We start from the raw sequence: 5,862 nt of genomic DNA on the forward strand, positions 1-5,862 counted from the left end.
CTCGTGCCATATTTTAGATTCCACATATAAATGATCCAGATATCATACTTTTTAAGTACTCTACTTAAATGAGTAGGAGATTAAAAATAGCAAAGGAAAATCTCTGCTGAATTTCATCAGATGCATTGAAACCTGCCATATCATGACTTATCATGACTTATTTAGGCTGATGGCATAATTGTCTTTTGAATACTCCAGATTGAGATACTCTGGATATTTGACCCTATGAGCTAATTATAACTGCTTTGGGATCTGATCAAAGTACTGAGTTTAAATTATTTTTAGAATAGAAGTATGGAGTATGGGCACAATATTTGACACTAAATAAAAGCAGTATTTTTCTTTCCATATTGAAAACCATTGCAAGGGAAAATAAATTCTTAAAAATAAAACTAATATATAGCATAAGAATTTTGGTATCAAGGGATTATTAAATACCAGAGTGCTGATCATGAAAATACAAGGCGTTGCTGTATTTAGTCTACAAGGCGTTGCAACAGAAATTTCTCTGTAGCAAGTCTATGCTTGCATGACAAACAAAAAGAGCAGTCTTCCAGCTGAAATTATAATAAAAAGAAATCATATTGCATGAATAATGCTACAGCATTGATCAAAACTCATGCCTGCGTATCTAAAAGGCATTAAAAATGTGGGGACTCAGAATAATAAAGCCAGAAAATAAATGAGCACCTAATCCAAAACATTTGAAAATCTGAGAGAGGAGCCCAAAAAAGTGATATTATGGGAGATTCCATATCAAGAAGAATCAATGCATATATGTTGTAGGTGTCCTTGGAGATTCATTTAATGGAGGGTGGCTTAGCTTCCCCTTGGGAGATGAATATAAAATTGTTTACAAATAGCACAGACCTAAGTAGGGCCTAACATACCTTTGCTGAGAAAGATCTGTACAAACAAGACTTTCTTCTGACCTGCTCAATGAGACAAAGTCATATTCACATTTATTTAAACCATACTTCGTGGTGTGTTTTTTTTTTTTTTGAAAGCAGAAAAATAATTTATTCCAAAAGGTAGTAGAAATAAGAAATTCATCCTGAAAATATACTTTGGTATAATTCTGGTGGGACAAATCTTCCCTCTGAACAAGTTTTCCTACTGATGGCCCCCCCTGGAGTCTTATTGTCACGTAACATTTTTAAACACTGATTTTCATGTTGTGAGCAGGTAGGAGCCATCTTCAAAATCACTGGTTCCAAGGAGAGAGTAACGTTATCTCTCAGAAGAGTACCTAATCATTTCATTGAGGCAGCACAGTTTAGATTAAGTGGGCACATCACTCATCAAAGTGTAAAAGTGATGACAGGAAAAAAATCACTGCACTGTAGAATAAAATGTTCAGATGTGGTGTGAACGTTTAAAGCAGCTGATTGCCAAAGGGGGCTAATCAAGGAAGGTGGTCTGGGGATGGAAGTGATTTTGCATCTAGAGGAGTTCTCTTTGTGACCTCAATGACTGAGTACTGGCAGGCAAGCCTTCTTCCTCAAGGTCAATGATACTCGAGGTACCAGACAGTTTCATTTTTCAAGCGTGTTCTAAAGAGAAGACTGATGTGAGCCAGAATTGCAATCAGCCAAAAGATGAACAAATGGAACAGGTCATCAGCATAGTGATGATAACTCCTTGGTTGGGATCCTTAGGGATGAACCAGGGCACCAGGAAACCGATGAAGCCCCAGAACATGCTCATCACAGGAAGAGGCTCAGTGAGGCCAGTATAGGCCATGGTTGCTCACACTTTGTGCTTGTGAGAGAGGAAATGAAACTCATATTTATTAAGTGTCTGGTCTATGCCAGCACCAAGTTATGTATCTCTCTCATAGATTTCTTATAGCAAAGTTATTTTCTTTTTAAAAAAATATCATTATCTTTATTTATTTGTAAAGAAATGGAAGCTCAAAGAGGTGAACTAACAGCAAGTTAAGTGTCAGTTAACAGATGAATGGATAAAGAAGTTGTACCTACGTATGCATATATATATCTACATATAAGCATACATATATATACATATACATATCTACATGCATGCAAAAGGATATCACTCAGCCATAAAAAAGAACTAAATTTTGCCATTTGCAACAACATGGATGGACTTGGAAGGCATTATGCTAAGTGAAATAAGTCATACAGAGAAATACCAAATGACACCATTTATATATAGACTCTCAAAAATACAACAGGTGAGTGAGTAAAGCAAACAAGAAGCAGACTCATAGAGGACAAACACATGATGGGGAATAGAAGGGTGGGAGTGGCAGGTACAAACTACTGAGTGTAAGGTAAGCTCAAGGATGTATGGTATAACATGGGGAATATAGCCACTATTCTGTAATAACTGTAAATGGAAAGTAAAGATGCTACCAGGAAACTACTAGAATTCATCCATTAATTGTAAAGTTGTAGGATACAGAATTAAAACACAGAAATCTCTTGCATAGCTATATACAAGCAGTGAAAGATCAAAAAGAAAAATTAAGGAAACAAGCTCATGAGTCATCACACCAAAAAGAATAAAGTGCCTAAGAATAAAATCTACCTAAGGAGACAAAGGACCTGTACTCTGAAAACTATAAGATACTGATGAAAGAAATCAAAGATGACACAAACAGATGGAAAGATATACCATGTTATTGGATTGGAAGATCCAGTATTGTCAAGATGACTATACTACCCAAGACAAATTCAGTGTAATCCCTATGAAATTAACAATGGCACTTTTCACAGAACTAAAGCAAAAAAGTTTTAAATCTGTAGAGAAGCACAAAAGATGCTGACTAGCCAAGGCAATCCTGAGACAGAAAAATGGAGCTGAAGAAATCAGGCTCTCTGACTTCAGGTTATCCTATGTGCGTGCCGCGTGCTCACTCTTGTCTCACTCTTTGTGACCCCATGAACTGTAGCTCCTCTGTTTATGGGATTCTCCTGGCCAGAATGCCGGAGTGGGTTGTCATTTCCTTCTCCTTAATCTCCTTAATCTCCTCTCTTTAATCAAGACAGTATGATACTGGCACAGAAAACAAATATAGAACAATGGAACAGGATAAAAAGCCCAGAAATAAGCCATGCACCTATGGTCAATTATTCTACAACAAAGGACGCAAGAATATATAACAGAGAAAAGACAGTTTATTCAATAAATGGTGTTGGGAAAACTACATGTAAAAATAAAATTAGAGCATCCTCTAACACCTTACATAAAAACTCAAATTGGGTTAAAGACCTCAATGGAAGACCAGATACCATGAAACTCTTGGGAGAAAAACATAGGCAGAACACACTTTGACATAAATCGCAACAGTATCTTTTTGGATCCGCCTCCTAGAGCAGTGGAAATAAAAACCAAAATGAACGAGTAGGATCTAATTAAAGTTAAAAGCTAGAAATCAAAACAATACTGTAAAGCAATTCCCCTTCAATTAAAAATAAAGAAAAAAAGAACAGACTCATAGTAAAGGCTGCTTATAAAAAAAAGTCAAAAGCTTTTGCATAGCAAAGGAAACCATACACAAAAAGATAACCCACAGAATGGGAGAAAATATTTGTGAATGATGTAATCAACAAGGGATTAATCTTTAAAATATACAAACAGTTCATGCAGCTCATTATCATAAAAAATAAAAAATCCAATCAAGCAATGGGCAGAATATCTAAATAGACTTTTCTCCAAAGAAGACATACAGATGGCAAAAAAAAATACATGAAAAGATGTTCAACATCACTCATTCTTAGAGAAATGCGATTCAAAACTACAGTGAGGTATCACCTCACATCAATCAGAATGGCCATTATTAAAAAGTCTATAAATAATAAATGCTAGAGAGGGAGTGGAGAAAAAGGAACCCTCCTATGCTGTCGATGGGAATGTAAATTGGTACACCCATTATGGAAGTCCCTTAAAAAACTAAAAACAGAGCTACCATATGATCCATTCCTGGTTATATATCCAAAGAAAACCATTATTCAAAAAGATACATGCACTCCAATGTTCATAGCAGCACTATTGACAATAGCCAAGACATGGAAACAACCTCAAAGTCCATCAACAGAAGAATAAAGAAAACATAGTGTATATACACAATGGAATATTACTCAGCCAAAAAACGAATGAGAAAAAGGCTATTTGCAGCAACATGAACAAACCTAGAGATTACTATACCAAGTGAAGTAAAAGAGAAAGACAAATAACATATGATATCACTTACATGTGGAGTCTAAAAAATGATGCAAATTAACTTATGTTACAAAACAGAAACAGACTCATGGACTTTAAAAACAAATTTATGAGAGATGTTATGGGGAGGGAGGTGGGATGGGGGTTCATGTTTGGGAACACATGTAAAAATTAAAGATTTTAAAATTTAAAAAATAAATAAATAAATCATATTAAAAACAAACAAACAAACAAATTTATGGTTTCCAAAGGGGAAAGGCTCAGGGAGGAGGGACAAATTAGGAGTCTAGGATTAAGATACACCCACTACTGTATATAAAACAGATAATCAACAAGCTATCTACTGTATAGCACAGGGAACTCTGCTAAATATTCTGTAATAATTGATATGAGAAAAGAATCTGAAAAAGAATGGGTATATGTATATGTGTAACTGGGGGCTTCCCCGTTGACTCAGTGGGAAAGAATCTGCCTGCAATGCAGGAGACTCAGGTTTGATCCCTGGGCTGGGAAGATCCCCTGGAGGAGGGCATGGCAACCGACCCCAGTATTCTTGCCTGGAGAATCCCATAGACAGAGGAGCCTGGTAGGCTACAGTCTATAGGGGAATGACGAGTCAGACACAACTGAGGCAATTAAGCATATGCGTAACTGAATCAGTTTTCTGTACACCAAATATTGTAGCTCAATTATATTCTAATATAAAATGAAAACTAAATTTAGAAAACCATGGGATATAGTCAATATCTGTAATAACTAAAAATGGAAGGTAACATTTGAAATCATATAAAAATTTAAACATGGGATATAGTCAATAGTCTGTAATAACTAAAAATGGAAGGTAACATTTTAAATCATATAAAAATTTAAACATTAAAAAAATTTAATAAAATAAATTAATCCACAGATATATTAAAAAAGAGGTAAAATAACTTTGAAAGTTGGTTCATGGAAGAGAAGAATGTGAATCCAAGTTGTTCTGTCTCCAGTCCCACATACAGGGGTCCCTGTCTTTCCCTCCAGGAAGTCTGCTGTAGGCCCTGAACCAGCCTTACCCACCCAGCCCTACCCATCTGGGTAAACACCAGATGCAAGAGAATGATCCAAAACCTACGGGTTGCAGCAAAGCACTTCTCAGAGGGAAGTTTATAGCAATGAAAGCTTACCTCAGAAAACCAGAAGAAATCGCTAGCAATCTAACCTTGCTGCGGCTGCTGCTGCTGCTAAGTCGCTTCAGTCGTGTCCGACTCTGTGCGACCCCATAGACGGCAGCCTACCAGGCTCCCCCATCCCTGGAATTCTCCAGGCAAGAATCTAACCTTACACTTAAAGAATTTACAGGAAGAACACAAGATACCTGAAGATAGAAGGAAAGAAATCATAATTCAGTTCAGTTGCTTAGTCGTGTCCGACTCCGCAACCCCATGGACTGTAGCACGCCAAGCCTACCTGTCCATTACTCAAACTTATGTCCACTGAGTCAGTGATGCCATCCAACCATCTCATCCTCTGTCGTCCCTTCTCCTCCTGCCTTCAATCTTTCCTAGCATCAGGGTCTTTCTAATGAGTCAGTTCTTTGCATCATGTGGCCAAAGTATTGGAGTTTCAACTTCAGCATCAGTCCTTCCAATTAATATTCAGGACTGATTTCCTTCAGGATGGACTGGTTTGATC

The 5,862-nt window shown here is 36.8% G+C and overlaps 1 pseudogene; it reads right to left on the reverse strand.

Annotated features, from left to right (window-relative positions):
• Positions 1-1,507: 1,507 nt before the first annotated feature.
• Positions 1,508-1,743, reverse strand: LOC138415914 (V-type proton ATPase subunit e 1 pseudogene; annotated as a pseudogene).
• Positions 1,744-5,862: the final 4,119 nt, after the last annotated feature.

Source organism: Ovis canadensis, chromosome 12 (genome assembly GCF_042477335.2).
Source record: "Ovis canadensis isolate MfBH-ARS-UI-01 breed Bighorn chromosome 12, ARS-UI_OviCan_v2, whole genome shotgun sequence".
Lineage (NCBI taxonomy): Eukaryota > Metazoa > Chordata > Mammalia > Artiodactyla > Bovidae > Ovis > Ovis canadensis.